Source organism: Canis lupus, chromosome 32, assembly GCF_048164855.1.
Source record: "Canis lupus baileyi chromosome 32, mCanLup2.hap1, whole genome shotgun sequence".
Taxonomy (NCBI): Eukaryota; Metazoa; Chordata; class Mammalia; order Carnivora; family Canidae; genus Canis; species Canis lupus.
The window spans coordinates 3,724,411-3,748,564 of NC_132869.1; the positions used below are offsets into that span (position 1 = coordinate 3,724,411).

At 39.2% G+C, this 24,154-nt stretch overlaps 2 pseudogenes; both read right to left on the reverse strand.

The window, feature by feature from the left end:
* Window positions 1–14,111: 14,111 nt before the first annotated feature.
* LOC140622569 (olfactory receptor 4F15-like) lies at window positions 14,112–15,052 on the reverse strand (annotated as a pseudogene).
* Window positions 15,053–22,412: 7,360 nt separating this feature from the next.
* On the reverse strand, window positions 22,413–23,867 carry LOC140622570 (headcase protein homolog pseudogene; annotated as a pseudogene).
* Window positions 23,868–24,154: the final 287 nt, after the last annotated feature.

Consider the following 24,154-nt stretch of genomic DNA (forward strand, 5'->3'; position numbering starts at 1 on the left):
TTACTTCACTCAGCATAAAACTCTCCAGTTCCATCCACCCAGAAGCAAACCATGGCTATCTGTCGTTTTTACTGGCTGAGTAATATTCCATTGTATATATAGACCACATCTTCCTTATCCATTCAACTTTCGATGGACACCCAGGCTCCTTCCACAATTTGGCTATTGTGGGTACTGCTCCTATGAACACTGGGTTGCAGGTTTCACAGTATTTCACTGCATCTGTATCTTTGGGGTAAATCACCAGCAGTGCAATTGCTGGGTCATAGGGTAGCTCTATTTTTAACTCTTTGAGGAACCTCTACACAGTTTTCCAGAGTGGCTGTACCAGTTCACATTCCCACCAACAGTGCAAGAGGGTTCCCTTTCTCCACATCCTCTCCAACATTTGTGGTTTCCTGTATTGTTAATTTTCACTTTTCTCACTGGTGTAAGGTGGTATCACATTGTGGTTTTGATTTGTATTTCCCTGATGACCAGTGATGCAGAGCATTTTCTCATGTGCTTGTTGGCCATGTGTATGTTTCTTTGATGAAATTTCTATTCATGTCTTCTGCCCATTTCATGGTTGGACTGTTTGTTTCTTTGCTGTTGAGTTTAATAAGTTCTTTATAGATCTTGGATAGTACCCCTAAATCTGATATGTCACTTGCAAATATCTTCTCCCATTCTGTAGGTGTCTTACTTTTGTTGACTGTTTATTTTGCTGTGCAAAAGCTTCTTATCTTGATGAAGTCCCAATAGTTCATTTTTGCTTTTGATTCTCTTGCCTTCATAGATGTATCTTGCAAGAAGTTACTGTGACCATGTTCAAAGAGGGTGTTGACCTCGACACTTAATAGTGAAACTTGCAAATTACAAAGATAAAGAGAAGACCCTTAAAGCAGCAAGAAACCAGAAATCTCTAACTTTTATGGGGAGAAATATTAGATTAACAGCAGGCCTCTCCACAGAGACCTGGAAGGCCAGAAAAGGCTGACAAGATATATTCAGGGTCCTAAATGAGAAGAACCTGCAGCCAAGAATACTCTATCCAGCAAGACTCTCATTCAGAATAGAAGGAGAGATAAAGAGCTTCCAAGATAAGCAGAAACTGAAAGAATATGTGACCACCAAACCAGTTCTCCAAGAAATATTAAGGGGGACTCTGTAAAAGAAAGAGGAAGTCCAAGGGAACAATCCACAAAAACAGGGACTGAATAGGTATCATGATGACACTAAATTCATATCTTTCAATAGTAACTCTGAACGTGAACGGGCTTAATGACCCCATCCAAAGGTGCAGGGTTTCAGACTGGATACTAGAGCAAGACCCATCTATTTGCTGTCTACAAGAGACTCATTTTAGACTTAAGGACACCTACAGCCTGAAAATGAAAGGTTAGAGAACCATTTACCATTCAAATGGTCCTCAAAAGAAAGCAGGGGCAGCCATCCTCATATCAGATAAACTGAAGTTTATCCCAAAGACTGTAGTAAGAGATGAAGAGGGACAGTATATCATACTTAAGGGATCTATCCAACAAGAGAACCTAACAATCATCAATAGAAATAGAAAACCTGAAAGGCCAATAACCAGGGAGAAATTGAAGCAGTCATCAAAAACCTTCCAAACACAAAAGTCCAGGTCCAGATGGCTTCCCAGGGGAATTCTAACAAATGTTTAAGGAAGAAACCATACCTATTCTACTAAATCTAAAGCTGTTTGGAAATATGGAAAGAGATGGAGTACTTCCAAACTCATTCTATGAGGCCAGCATCACTTTAATTCCAGAACCAGACAAAGACCCACCAAAAAGGAGAATTATAGACCAATATCCCTGATGAAATAAAATATTTAACAATTAAAAAAAAACAAAAAACAAAAAGGGTGTTGCCTGTGTTCTCCTCTAGGACTTTGATAGATTCTGGTCTCATATTTAGATCTTTCATCCATTTTGAATTTATCTTTGTGTATGGTGCAAGAGAGTGGTCTAGTTTCATTCTTCTGCATGTGGATGTCCAATTTTCCCATCACCATTTATTGAAGAGACTGTCTTTTTTCCAGTGGATAGTCTTTCCTGCTTTGTCAAATATTAGTTGACCATAAAGTTAAGGATCCACTTCTGGATTTCTATTCTGTTCCATTGATCTATGTGTCTGTTTTTGTGCCAGTACTACACTGTCTTGATGACCACAGCTTTGTAGTACAACCTGAAATCTGGCATTATGATGCCCCCGCTATGGTTTTCTTTTTTTGAAATTCCCCTGGCTATTTGGGGTCTTTTCTGATTCCACACAAATCTTAAGATAATTTGTTCCAAGTCTCTGAAGAAAGTCCATGGTATTTTGATAGGGATTGCATTAAATGTATAAATTGCCCTGGGTAGCATGGACATTTTCACAATATTAATTCTTCCAACCATGAGCATGGAATATTTTTCCATCTCTCTTTGTGTCTTCCTCAATTTCTTTCAGAAGTGTTCTGTAGTTTTTAGGGTATAGATCCTTTACCTCTTTGGTTAGGTTTATTCCTAGGTATCTTATGCTTTTGGGTGCAATTGTAAATGGGATGGACTCCTTAATTTCTCTTTCTTCAGTCTCATTGTTAGTGTACAGAAATGCCATTGATTTCTGGGCATTGATTTTGTATCCTGCCACGCTGCCAAATTGCTGTATGAGTTCTAGCAATCTTGGGGTGGAGGCTTTTGGGTTTTCTAAGTACAGTATCATGTCATCTGCAAAGAGGGAGAGTTGAACTTCTTTGCCAATTTGAATGCCTTTTCTTTTTATGATAGGCACACAGTGAGAGAGAGAGAGAGAGAGAGAGAGAGAGAGGCAGAGACACAGGCAGAGGGAGAAGCAGGCTCCATGCACCGGGAGCCCGACGTGGGATTCGATCCCAGGTCCCCAGGATCGCGCCCTAGGCCAAAGGCAGGCGCCAAACCGCTGTGCCACCCAGGGATCCCTTGAATGCCTTTTATTTCTTTTTGTTGCCTAATTGCTGAGGCTAGAACTTCTCGTACTATGTTGAATAGCAGTGGTGAGAGTGGACATCCCTGTCTTGTTCCTGATCTTAGGGGAAAGGCTCCTCGTGTTTCCCCATTGAGAATGTTACTTGCTGTGAGCTTTTTGTAGATGGCTTTTAAGATGCTGAGGAATGTTCCCTCTATCCTTACCCTCTGAAGAGTTTTGATCAGGAATGGATGCTGTATTTTGTCAAATGCTTTCTCTGCACATCTTGAGAGGATCATATGGTTCTTGTATTTTCTCTTGCTGGTATGATCAATCACATTGATTGCTTTAGGAGTGTTGAACCAGTCTTGCATCCTTGGGATAAATCCCACTTGGTCACGGTGAATACTCTTCTTTTTTTTTAAGATTTTTAAATTTTATTTATTCATAGAGACAGAGAGAGAGAGAGAGAGAGAGGCAGAGACACAGGCAGAGGGAGAAGCAAGCTCCATGAAGGGAGCCCGCCACGGACTCGATCCTGGGTCTCCAGGATCTCGCCCTGGGTTGCAGGCGGCACTAAACTGCTCCGCCACTGGGGCTGCCGGTGAATACTCTTCTTAATGTGTTGTTGGATCCTATTGGCTAGTATCTTGTTGAGAATTTTTGCATCCATGTTAATCAGGGATATTGGTCTATAATTCTCCTTTTTGGTGGGGTCTTTGTCTGGTTCTGGAATTAAAGTGATGCTGGCCTCATAGAATGAGTTTGGAAGTACTCCATCTCCTACCTTTCGGATCAGCTTTAGTAGAATAGATATTGTTTCTTTTTTAAACCTTTGATAGAATTCCCCTGGGAAGCCATCTGGCCCTGGACTTTTGTGTTTGGGACATTTTTGATGACTGCTCCAATTTCCTCCCTGGCTGTCCATCTGTTCACGTTTTCTATTTCTTCCTGTTCCAGATTTGGTAGTTTGTGATTTTCCAGAAATGCATCCATTTCTTCTACATTGCCTAATTTATTGGCGTAAAGCTGCTCATAATAAGTTTTTAAGATCGTTTGTATTTCCTTGGTATTGGTGGTGATCTCTCCTTTCTCATTCATGATTTTATTAATTTGAGTCTTTTCTCTCTTCTTTTTAATAAAACTGGCTAATGGTTTATCTATCTTACTAATTCTTTCAAAGAACCAACTCCTGGTTTTGTTAATCTGTTCCACAGTTCTTCTGGTCTCTATTTCATTGAGTTCTGCTTGAATCTTAATTAACTCTCTGCTTCTGCTGGGTGTTGGATCTATTTGATGTTTTTTCCTCCAGCTCCTTTGGGTGCAAGGTTAGCTTTTGTATTTGGGGTCTTTCCAGTTTTTGGATGGATGCTTGTAATGCTATGTATTTCCCTCTCAGAACTGCGTTTGCTGAATCCCAAAGATTTTGATCGTTTGTATCTTTATTCTCATTACTTTCCAGAAATATTTTCAGTTCTTCTCAAAAAATCCTGGTTGACCCTTTCATCTTTTTGCAGGATGCTCTTTAACCTCCACGTGTTTGAATTTCTTCCAAATTTCTTCTTGTGATTGAGTTCTAGTTTCAAAGCATTATGGTCTGAAAATATGCAGGGGACAATTCCAATCTTTTGGTATCAGTTTGTGAACCAGTATGTGGTCTATTCTGGAGAAAGTTCCATGTGCACTTGAGAAGAATGTGTATTCAGTTGCGTTTGGATGTAAAGTTCTGTAAATATTTGTGAAATCCATCTGGTCTAGTGTATCATTTAAAGCTCTTGTTTCTTTGGAGATGTTGTGCTTAGAAAATCTGTCATTTGCAGAAAGCACCGTGTCGAAGTCTCTCAGTATAAGTGTATTATTATCTAAGTATGTCTTAACTTTGGTTATTAATTGATTTATATACTTGGCAGCTTCCACATTCGGGGCATAAATATTGATGATTGTTAGGTTCTCTTGTTGGATAGATCCCTTAAGTATGATATACTGTCCCTCTTCATCTCTTACTACAGTCTTTGGGATAAACTTTAGTTTATCTGATATGAGGATGGCTGCCCCTGCTTTCTTTTGAGGACCATTTGAATGGTAAATGGTTCTCTAACCTTTCATTTTCAGGCTGTAGGTGTCCTTAAGTCTAAAATGAGTCTCTTGTAGACAGCAAATAGATGGGTCTTGCTCTAGTATCCAGTCTGAAACCCTGCACCTTTGGATGGGGTCATTAAGCCCATTCACATTCAGAGTTACTGTTGAAAGATATGAATTTAGTGTCATCATGATACCTATTCAGTCCCTGTTTTTGTGGATTGTTCCCTTGGACTTCCTCTTTCTTTTAGAGTCCCCCTTAATATTTCTTGGAGACCGGGATCCCTGGGTGGCGCAGCGGTTTGGCGCCTGCCTTTGGCCCAGGGCACGATCCTGGAGACCCGGGATCGATTCCCACGTCGGGCTCCCGGTGCATGGAGCCTGCTTCTCCCTCTGCCTGTGTCTCTGCCTCTCTCTCTCTCTGTGACTATCATAAATGAATAAAAAAATTAAAAAAAAATATTTCTTGGAGACCTGGTTTGGTGGTCACATATTCTTTCAGTTTCTGCTCTTTATCTCTCCTTCTATTCTGAATGAGAGTCTTGCTGGATAGAGTATTCTTGGCTGCAGGTTCTTCTCATTTAGGACCCTGATTATATCTTGTCAGCCCTTTCTGGCCTGCCACGTCTCTGTGGAGAGGTCTGCTGTTAACCTAATACTTCTCCCCATATAGGTTAGGGATCTATTGTTTCTTGCTGCTTTAAGGATCTTCTCTTTATCTTTGGAATTTGCAAGTTTCAGTATTAATTGTTCGGGTGTTGAACTGTTTTTGATTTTAGGGGGGATCTCTCTATATCTTGGTTCTGAATACCTCTTTCCCTCCCAAGTTAGGGAAGTTCTCAGCTATGATTTGTTCAAATACATTTTCTGGTCCTCTGTCCCTTTCAGCGCTTTTCTGGAACCCCAATTAAACATAGATTTTTCCTTGAGGCTGTCATCTCTTTCCCGTAACCTTCCTCATGATCTTTTAATTGTTCTTCTCTTTTTTCCTCAGCTTCCTTCCTTGCCATAAACTTGTCTTCTATGTTACTCACTCGTTCTTCTACTCCATTAACCCTCGTCTTTAGGACCTCCAGTTTGGATTGCATTTCATTTAATTGATTTTTAATCAATTTTAATCAGTTTTAATTTCGGCCTGATGAGATCTAAATTCTGTAATCATGAAGTCTCTTGAATCCGTTATACTTTATTCCAGAGCCACCAGTAGCTTTATAATTTTGCTTCTGAATTGGCTTTCTGACATTGAATTCTAATCCAAATTCTGTAACTCTGTGGCAGAGACTACTGTTTCTGATTCTTTGTTTTGTGGTGAGTTCTTCTTTCTAGTCATTTTGCTCAGTGCAGAGTGGCTAAAAACAAGTTGTACTGGAAAAAGGAAGATAAAAGTGGAAAAAAGGGAAGAAACAAACAACAACAACAATAAAAAAAAAACAAAGAATACAAAACAAGAACAAAAAACAAATAAGGAGAGTTATCCTCTGGTTTTATATATTGTAAATTCCTTGACTTTCCCTGGAGCTTTCTAGCACTGCTGGGTCGAGAACTTGCTCTGCCCCGGTCCTTCCTGCTGGTCTTCTGGGGGAGGGTCCTGCTGTGCTGATTCTCAGGTGTGTGCACCTGAGGGAGCTGCCCTGCCCCCTGCCAGGTGCACAGCTCAGTGGGAGCTGTTCATCCTGTGATGCCCCTGTTCCCTGGCAGCCCTGCTCCGTCCCAGGCACAGAGTATCACAAGGAGGAATAACAGTGGCAGTGGCCTGCCCTCCTGCCCTGGAGTCAGTTCCCGCAGTAACTACCACAGTCTCCCAGTCTGCACTGGTCTGGATGCTCCGCCGGTATGGGCGCTGATCTGCACAGCTCGGGGGTGCCTGGTGGCAGGAGCATCATCACTGTCCTGTGCCCTCCCAGCCTCCGGCTGTCCCAGGGGGAGTGCAGGATTGTGGGCTGTGTCCCCCGGCACCCTGGGATCTGGGGCCTGGCCACTGGAATTGTGCTCCCGTGGCCGCGCAGCCCCCTCGTCATTGAGCCGCTGCCTGAGCTGCTCCCGGGGCTGCTTGAGAGCGAGCTCCAGCCCTTTTCAGCCTAGGGCCCACAGTGTGTGGCACGGTCTACCCCGGGGTGCACCTCCTCTGTTAGTGACTCCGGAACCTGGAGGCTCCACTGCCCCTTCTGGGATCCTGCCCGAGTTCCCTGTAAGCACCTTTCCATCAGGGAAGATTTTTAAAGTTCCTGCTTCTCCAAGGCTGGGCTTTTCTGTCCTGGAGGCTCTTGCCACCCAGCCTTAGCCCGGCTCCTTGTGGGCCCTTCCCCCACTGTATTCTTTTTTTATTTTATTTTTTTCATCTTCCTGCCTTATTAGAAGCCTGAACTCTTTTCTCTGTAGCATTCCAGCTGTTCTCTCTTTAAGTCTGAGGCTGAATTCATAGGTTTTCAGAATGATTTTAAAGTTATCTAGGTAAGTTGGTGGGGACAGGTGACTTGGGGACCCTACTCTACTGCCATCATGCCCCGCCACCCATAATATTCAATTTTAATACATTTTGTTTAATTTTTTGTTTTATTTTACTTGTGAGATACTTCACTTTTTATTAATATAAAAATAAAATATAATTTTAATATAAATTAATATATTTTATATTAATATTATATTTTATATTAATATTAATATTATATTTATATATATTATTTTATATTAATATTATATTTTATATTAATATTTAATATTAATATATTTTATAATATAAATTAATATATTTTAATATAAAATATTAAAATAAAAATAGTTAAGTAATAGTAAGAGGAATGTGGTCATATTTCTAATCTAAAGGGACAGCTCTTAATATATCATATTACCTGCACCGTATCCTGTAGTCTTTGTTTACATACTCTTTATCAGAAAGAGTTCCCTTTTATCTTTTTTTCTAGGGTTACTGTAACAAATGACCACGAGCTTGCTGGCTTAAAAATCCAGGAAATAATTTTCTCAAAGTTCTGGAGGCTAGAAATCCAAAATCAAGGTATTGAAAGGTCCACATCACCTCTGAATACTCTAGGTGAGATTTTTTTCTTTGCCTTTTCTATCTCATGGTGGCTCCTGTCATTTCTTGGTTTTGTGACAACCTAATTCTAATCTCTGCCTCTCTCTTCACATAGCCTCCTTCCTTGTGTCTCTTTGTGTCCTTTTTCATCTCATATAAGGACATCTATTGGATTTAAAGTCCATCCTAGTTCAGTGTGTTATCTTTGTGTTATCTTGATTCTTATTAATTACATCTACAAAAATTCTGTTTCCAAATTAGCTCACATTCTGATGTTCTGGATGGACTTGAATTTTGTGGGGACGCTGTTGAACTCAGTACACCTTTTATTCCTACTTTGCTGAGACTTTTGCTGTGAAATTTATTGAGTATGGGTACTGGATTTAATAGAATGCATTTTCTATATCTATCAAAATGTTAGTATGATTTTTCTCCCTTCATATACATATAGTGAATTCTTCTGAATAATTTCCAAAAGTTAAAACAACCTTGCATTCTGGCATAAAACTAAGTTCTTCTGGTGTTTTCTCTTACACATATCAATATTTTTATTTTGTTATTGCTTTTTAGATTTTTTAAATCTGTGGTGAAGGGATTTACAAATTGGTTTATTATTTTCCTTTCTTATAATGTTATTGTGTTTTTTGAAACTGTTTATTAGAAGGAAAGGATTAGTAACTGGTGTGTAACCATTCTGTGTTTTGTGGTCAAGAAAAAAAGGATGGGGTGAAGAGATAGACGAGACAGAGAGAACCATAGGGAGGGGAGGAGAGTAAATGAGAATAACAAGAAGACATGACTTGGTCAAATCTCCATGGAAAACATGTTAACTGGATCTCCTCTAGTGGTCTCTATTAGAAGATAGATAATGGAATGTTAGCAGGATGTACTTTGTCATTTTAGTTTGCTTATGTTAAATGAACACAGAGTTTATGTTTTATGAAACAGAACCCACAACAAAATATTAATGTTCACTATGTACATATGGGAATATAAAGACGAGATATGTCATGACCAAAATACTTCCCTTTTTGTAAGTGATATCTTTCATGTATTACTGGAGACTTCATCTGTTATATCTGGGCCAGGTAACATCGTAGTGCAACATGACAGAACCTGGGGAATTATGTTGGCACTCTCAGACATCTGCTTCACTAATGTCTTGCAGTTACCTGTATCCTTGAATTATTAGAAAAGTTCGTTACTAAAAACTCTGTTTTGTCTTCAGTATGATAATCAGACCCTTTATTTTATCTCAGTCATAAAAACTTTCATACTTTAAAATATATATTTAAATATGTATTTATATATGTATGAATATATTTAAATAATTTATATTTATTATATAAATATAAATGTTTATATATTTTATTATATAAATTATATTATATATAATATATTAAATTATATATAAACATATATGTTTTTTAATATATTTTAATATATTTATTAATAAATATTAAATATTTTATATGTTATATAGTATATATTTTAAAATATATAAAATCTTTACATATATAAAAGATCTTATATATTTATTTGGGAGAGAGAGAGCATGAGTGCACACAAGCCAGGGAAGGGTTAGAAGCAGACTTCTCACTGATCATGGAGCTTAATGCAGGGCTTGATCCCAGGATCCTGGGATCATGGCCTCAGCCAAAGACAGGTGCTTAACTGACTGAACCACCCAGCACTCCTTTAATATATATTTCTAAAGGAGATTTATTTTTTTCTTTCCTTTTTTTTTTAAGATTTTATTTATTCATTCATGAGAGACACAGAGAGAGAGGTAGAGACACAGGCAGAGGGAGAAGCAGGCTCCATGCAGGATCACACCCTGGGCTGAAGGCGGCGCTAAACCGCTAAGCCACCAGGCTGCCCTCTAATGGAGATTTAGAATGCTTTTTTCTGGTTACTTGTCAGGAGAATTTCCTAGAATTGTTTAAGTATTTTTTCTTTTTTGTTGGAGTGGAGAGTGTCAGGTTTCAACCAGGAGAGTGAAATTATACATTTATTTGAACGATAAAAATTTAATTTAAAGAATCATTGGGTATAATGTGTTGAACTACATAGTTAAAAGGATAAATGGAAGCTCTCCTCAGCTAATCTCATACTTTCAGAAGGGATCCATGAATGAAGGTGATGGTAGAATCATGGTAGAAAGGAAGGCTATGTATAGGCTCTACAGAGTCAGCTTTTTGTTACATGAGTTTGTGCTAATTACTACCACTGTGGAATATTTGACCTGTCAGCAGCACAGGGAGATCCTTGAAATAGTACCATGTTTTAAGAACTGGAATCAATCACTTGAGGGTAGTTACTGACACTGAGCCCTTTCTTAACTGGAGGAGACAGAGATTGATTCTTTTGAGGATTCATATGTATTTTTTGACTATGCATTATCTTTCCTACTTTGAGTGGCTTTGCCCTGTACCACTATCCAAATGTTCACAATGTCTGATTTCCAATAGGAATATTGCATAATATTTCCTTAAGCCAGGACTACTCACTTTATAGCTGAGAAAGTACACAAAAGCATGCATAATTAAGGAACCCATTTTTCCTTTCTATGTTGCATGATTGGAAGCTGTCCATCTCATAGAACATTGGAAGAGCCTGTTAAAGTTACGATTGAGGCGCCATTTTGAAGATGATACCCTGCAGAGCTGGTGTCTGTGCTTCAGGATATATGCTTTGATCTAGTGACATTTTTAGATGGTGCTGGGTCCCTGTGGATAAAATATATAGGTCTTGCAACCAAAGAGATGGAGAAAATAGTAGTGTCTTTTATCATAAATTTCAGTGAAGTTCTTGTGCAGTTTCTGTTTCCTGCCCTCAAATTTTAGGTTTGGCAGTAATGGGGAAGACGGTTCTTTTGGGAGACACAATTTGAGTTATAATATACCTATAATGTTTAACTGCTTTTCTGTCACTTGGGGTTCCTCATATTAGAAGACCAATATTCAGAAGATTGAGATATCTCAGTTTTATCCCATATGTGATAAATATCAGGTTGCTGCTTCTTAATGGGTGATACAGCAAAGAGTTTGTGTAAAATTAGGGGTTCACTGAGGTATCTCTTGTTGACTCCATGGTGGATGATAACTGTAGCAACAGTAGATTGGCAAGAACACTTTAACTGGAGCTCAAACTGCTTACAAACAAATGGGCCCACCTCAGCAGGCAAATAACATAGATCATCAGAAGAACTGCTCTGGGATAGGAGGATTTAGAAAGGGTAATAGAGGAGAATATAATTATCAACCATGAGCAACAGTGATACTGTAGCTTTCCTGTTTTAAGTCTTCCTTTTGTAAAATCAAAAATAGTTATTATTTTGAAGAATCTATGACAGGATAAGGTAAAGGAGAACTAAGTTCTTTAAAAAGTGGTCTTGGCATTTCTTACTTCCTAACAAGGAGATGTTTCTCTGCTGCCAGCACCTGAAAGTCTGTGTCATGTTTCTTCCTCTGGCTTCATGTAATGCACAGTATTCTCTATGGGAAATACTGGACATACTAAGGAGTTAATACAACCTTTAAAAATGAAAAAGTAGGGGCACCTGAGTGGCTCAGTGGTTGAACATCTGCCTTCAGCTCAGGGTGTGACCCTGAGGTCTGAGGATCTAGTCCCACATCGGGCTCCCTGCAGGGAGCCTGCTTCTCCCTCTGCTCTGTCTTACCTCTCTCTGTTTGTCTCTCATAAATAAACAAAGTCTTTAAATAATGAAAAAGTAGGTGCACCTGAGTGACTCAGTCATTTCTGCTCAGGTTGTGATCTCAGAATCCTGGGATCAAGCCCTGTATCAGACTCTGTGTTCAGCCCCAAGTCTGCTTGTTCCTATCCTGCTCTACACCCCTAAACAGGCATTTATCATTTGATGATGTGGGGAAAGACCAGACATAGAGAAATATATATGGACTGAATATATATGGATTTCTCAGACATGAGAAATATATATGGATGCTCTCTCTCTTTTTCTAAAATAAGTAAACAATAAGTCTTTTAAAATGTAAAAGCAGTGGTCATCAAGACAGTGTGGTACTGGCACAAAAACAGGCACATAGATCAATGGAACAGAATAGAGAATCCAGAAGTGGACCCTCAACTTTATGGTCAACTAATATTCGATGAAGGAGGAAAGACTATCCACTGGAAGAAAGACAGTCTCTTCAATAAATGGTGCTGGGAAAATTGGACATCCACATGCAGAATAATGAAACTAGACCACTGTCTTTCACCAGACACAAAGATAAACTCAAAATGGATGAAAGATCTAAATGTGAGACAAGATTCCATCAAAATCCTAGAGGAGAACACAGGCAACACCCTTTTTGAACTTGGCCACAGTAACTTCTTGCAAGATACACCCACAAAGGCAAAAGAAACAAAAGCAAAAAATAAACTATTGGGACTTCATCAAGATAAGAAGCTTTTGCACAGCAAAGGATACAGTCAACAAAACTCAAAGACAACCTACAGAATGGGAGAAGATATTTGCAAATGACATATCAGATAAAGGGCTAGTTTCCAAGATCTATAAAGAACTTATTAAACTCAACAGCAAAGAAACAAACAATCCAATCATGAAATGGGCAAAAGACATGAACAGAAATCTTACAGAGGAAGACATAGACGTGGCCAACATGCACATGAGAAAATGCTCTGCATCACTTGCCATCAGGGAAATACAAATCAAAACCACAATGAGATACCACCTCACACCAGTGAGAATGGGGAAAATTAACAAGGCAGGAAACCACAAATGTTGGAGAGGATGCGGAGAAAAGGGAACCCTCTTACACTGTTGGTGGGAATGTGAACTGGTGCAGCCACTCTGGAGAACTGTGTGGAGGTTCCTCAAAGAGTTAAAAACAGACCTGCCCTATGACCCAGCAATTGCAGTGCTGGGGATTTACCCCAAAGATACAGATGCAATGAAACGCCGGGATACCTGCACCCCGATGTTTCTAGCAGCAATGTCCACAAAAGCCAAACTGTGGAAGGAGCCTCGGTGTCCATCGAAAGATGAATGGATAAAAAAGATGTGGTCTATGTATACAATGGAATATTAGTCATTAGAAACGACAAATACCCACCATTTGCTTCAACGTGGATGGAACTGGAGGGTATTATGCTGAGTGAAGTAAGTCAATTGGAGAAGGACAAACATTATATGTTCTCATTCATTTGGAGAATATAAATAATAGTGAAAGGGAATAGAAGGGAAGGGAGAAGAAATGGGTAAGAAATGTCAGAAAGGGAGACAGAACATAAAGACTCCTAACTCTGGGAAACAAACCAGGGGTGGTGGAAGGGGAGGAGGGTGGGGGGTGGAGGTGAATGGGTGACGGGCACTGAGGGGGGCACTTGATGGGATGAGCACTGGGTGTTATTCTGTATGTTGGTAAATTGAACACCAATAAAAAATAAATTTATTATTAAAAAAATAAAAATAAAAAAATGTAAGTATTCCAGCTCTTTTCCCTTCAACTGGGACAATTCTAAGCCATAGAATTTATGGAGTCTCCCATAGGTCCATTGTAAGCTTGCACCCTAATCACATTTATCAACATAAGTAGCCTTCACTTCTCTGTCTCATTTTCTATTCACTTAATCAGATGTTTGAAAATAAACTTCTAAATAAACTACTGGCAATCACATTTTGTCTTTGGATCTTCTTCTGAGGGAACACAACCTGAGTAAATAGATGGAATTGCTAGTCCCATGTATAGTTGATATAATCATTCCTGACATTATCCAAAGCATGTCTGTAGTTCATTTGCAAACTTATAGAAAACAGAAGAGATATCATTATATCCTTCTATTGTCAAAACTATCACAATTTCAATCATAAATATTATTTAGTAGATAGTGATGCTGTCTCCTAAAATAACCCATATCATTTCCCACAATAGTAGAGGTTATAAATAAATGTTCTAATAGTAGGAGTCTATTCAATGAGATAGGTGTGTCTGGCCATGTTCAAAGAGCATCTGCCTTCACTGGAAGTATCCAAATGGCTGATGGATGTATAGGTTTAGAGCTCCAGAGTCAGATTCAGTCAGAAAAATGTGAAATCATGTCCCTGCTTGTACAATCTTCTTGTTGCTACCTTTACATCTTTGTTCTATAATGTATAGATGGCAGGATTCAAGACATGGTTGATAGCAAAGTCAGCAGTGAACAGGCATTTATCACTTGATGATTTGGGAAAAGACCAGACATAGAGAAATATATATGGACTGAAAAATAGAACCATCACAGTGACGTGAGCTGACTCAGTGACAAGTACCTGGATAAGTCTTTTGAAGAACATTTCCAGACAGTGACTAAAATGAAGGTATAGGAAAGATTAGCAGAAAGAAGGTGCTCATGCTCATGACATTACTGCTGGCAGCAATAATAAACTCAAACTTGGCTCCAGACATGCATGCAAGTTTTTTTATTCTAGGAGAGTTATAACAGAAGCTTTTTGCTTTATTAGGACCTCAAAAGTACAAGTTCATAATGAAAACAAAGTGAGACACACGTAGATCAGCCCAATGACCCAGCTAGTAGTTACAAATGAAACACATATTGTAGGATTCCTGATGTTCAGGTAGTGAAGAGGCCTACAGATTGCAATGTACCTGTCAAATGCCATGGTTATGAGCAGCATCATCTCTACTCCTCCCATGATGTGGATGAAGCATATCTGTGTCATGCAGCTTTGGAAAGGAATTATCTTGCATTCATTTAAAAGGTCTGTAATCATCTTAGACACTGTGATAAAGAAAAGATCCATATCAATGAGGTGCAGATTAGCCAGGAGGAAGTACATTGGAAAATGTAACGGAAGTCTAAAATTACCAAAAAGAAAATGAAGAGATTTCCTTGGATGATCTCTTAAAGAGATTAAGGAGAATATCAACATGAGAAAAGCTTAGTTTCCCAAGAACTAGAGAGTCCCAGTAACACAGACTCAGAAACAAGAGGCTCTCTCAATGAGTCAGGTGAGAGCATCTTTTCTTCCTCTATCTGAAGAGATTTGTGTGTGCTTATCTGAAAACTATAATGACCTCTCCTGAGGTGGTTGCCCTACAGGAGCCTGCTGGTAATCCTCAGTGCCTGCCCCCACCTCTTCACATTACTCCTAGTCCTATAAGCAGGCTCAAGTCCCAGAGAGCTCCAGTGATTCAGAGGCAAAATGGAATTCATGACCAGATGCAATACACACCAAGAGAACTGCAATACTTTCCATATGATTATCATCAGACACCTAGAACATATGTATGGGAATAGATCCTAGGAGTGGTAGACTGTGACAGAAGAAATATAATGTTGGTGTCGTTGTAACAGTTTGCTTTATCTGGTTGACTACAAATTAGACCCAATGTTAGAATACATAGAGTGGGACTCATCTGCCAGAATCTCCTTTTGTTACTTTTAAAAGTAAAAAAAAAAAAAAAAAAGCAAAAACAATCTTCAAAAAATACTGTTAAACAATACTGTTAAAAGTAACAAATACTGTTAGAAGTTATTCAAAGGCTGAGGAAGATTGCCGTGCTACAATTATTGACGCAATTTTCCCCTTCCTGTTATTTTTATCAATTTCTTTCCTCATTATTCAAGAGCTTTCTTTTGCCTTCATGTAAAATATAAATAAGTAGATAGATAGATAGATAGATAGATAGATAGATAGATAGATGATAGATAGATACATAGATTGATAGATAGGCAGATCAATAGGTAGATAGACAATAGATTGAAAAAGAAATCTTACAAGGGAAAGAGATGGTAATTTACAGAAAGGGATTTGACCCCCCAGGTGACTCATTAACCACTTTTGTCCTTACTTCCTTTAGAAAACCATCACGCTTCTAGGAGACAATTCCCATAACAGACTGATTCCTGGCTGGCAGTGCCAAGTCTCTGATTTGAACTTGGTCACTACCCAAGAACAATTAGTGCTGTTAATTAGCTGCTTTTATGATGGCAGTATTTTGTGTAACTCTTTGCACAGGGGAGACTCTTGCAGCAGGCAGAAACTTTGAGTTGTCCTGACTCCCTGAAGGTACATTTGCTTTATGCCCCCAGGCAGAGGAACACAATTCTCCTGCTTATTGCATTTCAGTATTAAAAATCCATATACACTGATGTGAGTAGCTTCTATGAACAGTAGTTAAATGTAAGTCTCCAGACAAAGTTGGAGATTTTATGCAGTAGCTCATTCACCATGCTTGAACTCTGATTTTGTGATTCTTTAATCACAAGATGAAACACACAGAAAATAGTAAACAACAAATTTATAGCTAATCAAGTTTTATAAAGTAATCATAACCCAGGTCAAGATGTCAACTGTGTCAGCTATCCCATCACAGAAATCTCTGTGATTCATCCAAATTACAATTACATTTCCCCTCAAAGGGAACCATGATTCTGTTTTGGTAAAAACATCCTTGCATTTTGTCCCCAGCTTTATCTCCCAATATGCATCCCACTATACTTTGTCTTGGCCTTTTTTTCTTTTAATATATCTTTCAAATCTTTTCTAGTATAGATTTCCCTCCAATCTTTTTCTTTTCCTTAAGTTTATTTGAGCTTTTTACACTTGATTTCCCATACTCTGAAATTTGCTGATTGTAGGCATTCGTTGCAGTTTAGCATTGTCCCTGACCTTTGTACTGTCCAAATGGCAGCTGGATCCAGGTGTTAACCAAACACAAGTTTGATCCCATTTTTGACAATATTATGGGTGGCCTGGAGGCATAGTTATGACTTTCCTTTTTCTTGTTAGCAGCTATTAATGCTCCATATGTGTACATATATTTACATGTGTACATATGTATATGTATGTGAATGTATGTAAGTATATTGGTAGATGAGAGAGAGATAGAGGGACATTGATCATCCAATACTGTCCAGCCCAGATGGCTTCTTTTTCCCTTCTCCTATTCCATATTTATCTCTCTCCTTTCACTATCCAAGAGAGATTCCAGGTCCTAACACTATAAATATATTTTTTTCGTTTGCTTAATCCTACATTTCACACAAAATTGTTTCAGAATTATTACATCCATACCACTATAAAAAGAAAAGTAATTGTTAAGACAATTTTATTGTGATCATTTTAGTTTTCAAATTAATAGTACATAGTTAAAATATTATCTTCAGAAGCTAATTGGAAAGGAAAAAGAACAGTCCTAAAAAGAAGTTAATTGGATTAGTTCTTATATTTCCTCTTTAGTTTGACTGTGCTGAAGGTAATTTACTGAAGGTAATTTGGGGTCATTCATTTCTCTTTGCATTCAGGTTTAGAGTCTTTTAACAACTTACCTTTGTTAATGTTAATAATTTGTTTACTTTGTTACCTTTGTGTTAATGTCAAGTTTTGTACAGGTGAAAGATTAATATGAAATTATTAAATTCAAAATTATGCATTCTTAGAGGATGTCCCATTCTCCTATATCCCTCCTATCTCTCCTACATTCCCTTTTACCAGTTGTAAGTAACAGAAGACATCAGATTCTAGTGTATAACTGTCAGTTTTCTTTTTTGAACAAATTAATGCTTTCTCTTTTGTGGTTGTATAATGTATATTGTTTAGTTTTAAGTTTTTAATTTAAGTCCATTTAATATATAGTGTTTTATTAGTTTCAGTGTACACTACAATGATTCAGTGATTTCATATATTGCCCAATGATCATCCCAAAAAGTGCACTCCTTAATCCCATCACCTATATAACTCATCCCGTTACCCACCTCACCTCTGATAAGCATCAGATTATTCTCTATAGTTAAGAGTCAATTTCTTGGTTTGTCTCTCTTTATCTCTTTTATGGCTAATACTCCATTGTGCATATGCACCACTTCTTCTTTCTTCATTCATCAATCCATGGACACTTGAGCTGCTTCTGTATCTTGGCCACTGTGAATAATACTGCTACAAACATAGGGGTGTATGTATCCCTTGAGTCCATGTTTTTGTATTCCTTTGTTAAGTACCTGGTAGTGTGATTGCTGGATCATAGGGTAGTTCTATTTTTGACTTTTCGAGGAACCTCTATATCATTTTCTTTTTTTTTCTTTTTTTTTTCTTTGATTTATTTTTTATTGGTGTTCAATTTACTAACATACAAAATAACCCCCAGTGCCCGTCACCCATTCACTCCCACCCCCTGCCCTTCTCCCCTTCTACCACCCCTAGTTCGTTTCCCAGAGTTAGCAGTCTTTACGTTCTGTCTCCCTTTCTGATATTTCCCACACATTTCTTCTCCCTTCCCTTATATTCCTTTCACTATTATTTATATTCCCCAAATGAATGAGAACATATAATGTTTGTCCTTCTCCGACTGACTTATTCACTCAGCATAATAACCTCCAGTTCCATCCACGTTGAAGCAAATGGTGGGTATTTGTCATTTCTAATAGCTGAGTAATATTCCATTGTATACATAAACCACATCTTCTTTATCCATTCATCTTTCGTTGGACACCGAGGCTCCTTCCACAGTTTGGCTATCGTGGCCATTGCTGCTATAAACATCGGGGTGCAGGTGTCCCGGCGTTTCATTGCATTTGTATCTTTGGGGTAAATCCCCCAACAGTGCAATTGCTGGGTCGTAGGGCAGGTCTATTTTTAACTGTTTGAGGAACCTCCACACAGTTCTCCAGAGTGGCTGCACCAGTTCACATTACCATCAACAGTGTAAGAGGGTTCCCTTTTCTCCGCATCCTCTCCAACATTTGTCGTTTCCTGCCTTGTTAATTCGCCCCATTCTCGCTGGTGTGAGGTAGTATCTCATTGTGGTTTTGATTTGTATTTCCCTGATGGTAAGTGATGCAGAGCATTTTCTCATATGCATGTTGGCCATGTCTATGTCTTCCTCTGTGAGATTTCTGTTCATGTCTTTTGCCCATTTCATGATTGGATTGTTTGTTTCTTTGGTGTTGAGTTTAAGAAATTCTTTATAGATCTTGGAAACTAGCCCTTTATCTGATATGTCATTTGCAAATATCTTCTCCCATTCTGTAGGTTGTCTTTGAGTTTTGTTGACTGTATCCTTTGCTGTGCAAAAGCTTCTTATCTTGATGAAGTCCCAATAGTTCATTTTTGCTTTTGTTTCTTTTGCCTTCGTGCATGTATCTTGCAAGAAGTTACTATGGCCGAGTTCAAAAAGGGTGTTGCCTGTGTTCTTCTCTAGGATTTTGATGGAATCTTGTCTCACATTTAGATCTTTCATCCATTTTGAGTTTATCTTTGTGTCTGGTGAAAGACAGTGGTCTAGTTTCATTATTCTGCATGTGGATGTCCAATTTTCCCAGCACCATTTATTGAAGAGACTGTCTTTCTTCCAATGGATAGTCTTTCCTCCTTTATCGAATATTAGTTGACCATAAAGTTGAGGGTCCACTTCTGGATTCTCTATTCTGTTCCATTGATCTATGTGTCTGTTTTTGTGCCAGTACCAGATCAACAGAACCAGGAGTTGGTTCTTTGAAAGAATTAATAAGATAGATAAACCTTTAGCCAGCCTTATTAAAAAGAAGAGAGAGAAGACTCAAATTGATAAAATCATGAATGAGAAAGGAGAGATCACTACCAACACCAAGGAAATACAAACGATTTTAAAAACCTATTATGAACAGCTATACGCCAATAAATTAGGCAATCTAGGAGAAATGGACGCATTCCTGGAAAGCCACAAACTACCAAAACTGGAACAAGAAGAAATAGAAAACCTGAACAGGCCAATAACCAGGGAGGAAATTGAAGCAGTCATCAAAAACCTCCCAAGACACAAGAGTCCAGGGCCAGATGGCTTCCCAGGGGAATTTTATCAAACGTTTAAAGAAGAAACCATACTTATTTTCCTAAAGCTGTTTGGAAAGATAGAAAGAGATGGAGTACTTCCAAATTCGTTCTATGAGGCCATCATCACCTTAATTCCAAAACCAGACAAAGACCCCACCAAAAAGGAGAATTAGAGACCAGTATCCCCGATGAACATGGATGCAAAAGTTCTCAACAAGATACTGGCCAATAGGATCCAACAATACATTAAGAAAATTATTCACCATGACCAAGTAGGATTTATCCCCGGGACACAAGGCTGGTTCAACACCCGCAAAACAATCAATGTGATTCATCATATCAGCAAGAGAAAAACCAAGAACCATAGGATCCTCTCATTAGATGCAGAGAAAGCATTTGACAAAATACAGCATTCATTTCTGATCAAAACTCTTCAGAGTGTAGGGATAGAGGGAACATTCCTCGACATCTTAAAAGCCATCTATGAAAAGCCCACAGCAAATATCATTCTCAATGAGGAAGCACTGGGAGCCTTTCTCCTAAGATCAGGAACAAGACAGGGATGTCCACTCTCACCACTGCTATTCAACATAGTACTGGAAGTTCTAGCCTCAGCAATCAGGGAACAAAAAGACATTAAAGGCATTCAAATTGGCAAAGAAGAAGTCAAACTCTCCCTCTTCGCCGATGACATGGTACTCTACATAGAAAACCCAAAAGTCTCCACCCCAAGATTGCTAGAACTCATACAGCAATTTGGTAGTGTGGCAGGATACAAAATCAATGCCCAGAAATCAGTGGCATTTCTATACACTAACAATGAGACTGAAGAAAGAGAAATTAAGGAGTCAATCCCATTTACAATTGCATCTTCTTTTTTTTCTATATCATTTTCCAGAGTGGCTTCACCAATTTGCATTCCCACCAAGAGTGCATCTGTGTTCCTTTTTCTTTTTAAAAAATTTTTATTGGTATTCAATTTGCCAACATATAGCATAACATCCAGTCCTCATCCCATCAAGTGCCCCCCTCAGTGCCCGTCACCCAGTCACCCCCACCCTCCACCCACCTCCCTTTCCACAACCCCTTGTTCGTTTCCCAGAGTTAGGAGTCTCTCTTGTTCTGTCTCCCTCCCTGATATTTCTCGCTCATTTTCTCTCCTTTCCCCTTTATTCCCTTTCACTATTTTTTATATTCCCCAAATGAATGAGACCATATAATGTTTGTCCTTTTTCTTTACATCCTTGCTGACATTTGTTTCTTGTGTTGTTGATTTTAGCCATTTTGATGGGTGTGAGGTGATATTTCACTGTAGTTTGATTTGTATTTCCATGATGGCAGTGATGATAAACATCTTTTCATGTGTCTGTTGGTCTTTTGTATGCCTTCTGGAAGAAATATGTGTTCATGTCTTCTGCCCATTTTTTAAATTGGAGTATTGTTTTCTGGGTGTTGAGTTTTAGAAGTTCTTTATATATTTTAAACACTAATCTTTTATATCTTCTCCCATTCCTTAGGTTGCCTCTTGGTTTTGTTCATTGTTGCCTTCGCTGTGCAGAGCTTTTTATTTTGTTGTAATCCAATAGTTTATTTTTGCTTCTGTTTCCCTTGCATCAGGAGACATACCTAGTAAGATGTTGCTATGGCCTATGTCAAAAAAGTTATTGCCTGTGTTCTCTTCTAGGATTTTTATGATTTAAGTTCTCATTTTGAGGTCTTTAATCTATTTTGAATTTATTTTTATGTACATAGTAAGAAAATGGTTTCATTCTTCAGTATGTTGCTCTCCAGTTTTCCCAACACCATTTGTTGATGAAACTATCTTTTTCTATTGGATATTCTTTCCTCTTTTGTTGAAGATTAATTGGCCATATAATTGTTGGCTCATTTCTGAGTTTTCTATTCTGTTCTATTGATCTATATGTCTATTTTTCTGCCAATATAATACTTTTTAAAATTTTCATATATCATAATTTGGATATAACTTTCAGTAGTAAAACTTCCTGCTAAATAATGACAGTGATAAAAATAGCACTCATGTCCACCCTCAAATAATTTTCAGATCAATGTACATTGCAGAACATTAAACCGAGATAGACTGATATGCTGCCAACTTTCCAGGTGCAGACTTAAATTCACATGTTACATTCACATGTTACATCTTCTTCCAAGGCCCAAAGAAGATCTCAGACTGATTCTTTGGACAGTTTACATTTTATAACAGTTTCCTCCTGACTCCTACCATGTTTTTGGTTTTGTAATCATGTAATCCCTTTCCTAAATTCAACCTATCCTCCCCACTACCTTAAAAGGTACATGAGAGTCTCCTAGTGATAGTGAACTGCTACCTCAGATTCACAGAATTATCCTTTTTTGGGCTCTGGGCATCACCACAGACTAACACTCAGGGGAGGGCAAGATGCCAACCCCATTTTATTGGCACATATACACAAAGTCTCTCTCCTTTAAATAAGAAAAGAAAGCAATGCCACAGAATGCTTCCCTATAAAAGACATGTAACAAAGAAGTAATGTCAATAAAATAGCTATCACTAAAACAAAGCTTTCATCAATCAGTTTGGAGAACTTTGAAGGAGGAAAACGGCTTCAGGAAATAATAGTCCAGGTTCCTACAGTGTGGACACTGCTGGACTTTTTTATACACTCTGAGGAGTACTGCATCCTAATCCACATGTCAGTGATAGGCTTACTGCAGTATTTACAGTGCAGGTGCACTTGATAGCAAGGAGAAGCAGCCAGGATGTGTAGGTGTACATGTTGCCCAGTGATGGCCATGATGCAGATGTAATCACCTGAATCTCAGCCAGGAAGGTCATGTGCACTGTGTACAGGTACATGAGTCTCCCTTGAAGATGACATGGATCATCATATTCCATCTAATATGTCTTCAGGGGTTTAAGAACAGAGTTGTGTCCACCAGAAGGAACTGTTCAAACATCAGGAGTGCTCAGTGGTAGGTGCTCAGGAGTGCACAGTTTACATTTCTGTGGCTAGCACTGAGGGCCAAAAGAGTGACCTTCCACAGGTCCTCGCCCTGGCCCATTTGGGCATCATCTTCCATCTACACATAGCAAGTGTTCAACTTATGCCTGGGGATGTGAGTAAGCAGCTTGGACAGGTCCAGTTGCCCCAGGAACCACATGGGCTCATCTAAATGGCCCCCCTGTGCATTGGTAACCCAGCTGAACTGTAATCAAAGTGGCTGTTTTGGAACAGGTAGCCTTGGGCTGTGGCCTTTTTGTGAGGATCCAGATGGATGGCATTCTATAAGAATCTCCCAAAGTATCTTGAGGAGCTGGAGCTGCTGACATGGGCAGATAAGACGATGGAGGAGCCAGTGGGCAAGGACTGGCCAGAGTAGCAGAGGGGGAGGAACTGTAAGCTATGTCACTGTTTTCTCCTGGGAGTTCTGCTGGTCCATGGAGTACAGCCAGGGAGATGATGGTTGAGGCCTTTCTGTGGCTTGTTTAGTGGCCTGCACTGTTTTGCCTCTCCCTTGCTTCTGTGTTCTTCTCAGACTTTTTCCTTTTTTCATCCTTCATCTGTTTCATCTTGTGCCAATCTTTGTACTCCTTTAAGTGGTCCTGTCTCCAGGGGCAGAGGCAGAAGACCAGATCGTATTCCTTCTTTGTTTCCACGTTTGCTTCTCCTTCCAGTTGCAGGTCTGGCCAGGGTAGTTAAACTGGATCAGGATGCTGCTCTCTCACTCACAGAAACACCACAGGTGCATCCAGATTCTATGAGGGCAGTACTTATTATTGTACAGCACCTTTTGGTAGTCTGTCACTAAGTCCACTGGCCTTGTGAAGCTCTGTATCAGCGGTACAGCACAAGGGGCTTCATTCTTGGTCGTTCTGGTAGCTGTAACTTCCTCATGCTTCTGCTTGGCAACTGGGGGATTGGCGGTGCCAGTCCCCATGCCTCTGATGCCCACTGTAGCTCTAGTGCCTGATGTACCTGCCACAGCCACTCTATAGCCCACTGCCAACCTCAGGCCACTCATTGGCCATTGCCAGGGTCCCGGCTCTGTTTTCCTGCTTATCCCTGAGGCTGTTGGTGTACTTGTTTTTGAGGCCACCTATCCTGTTTTGGGAGTTGGGCACCTTGTGAGCATCTAGATGGCCAGTGTCACTGAAGGCAGCTCCCTGCCACAGGGTGGCTCCTGGTCTGCGTGGAACCCACTCAGGGAGGGAGAGAGTGGAGGGTACTAGCCAGGGCTCTTTCGCCATGTCTGTCCTGCCCTGCCAGGGCCAGAGCTTTGCCGTTCTGGACTAAAGGGCCTCCCATTGT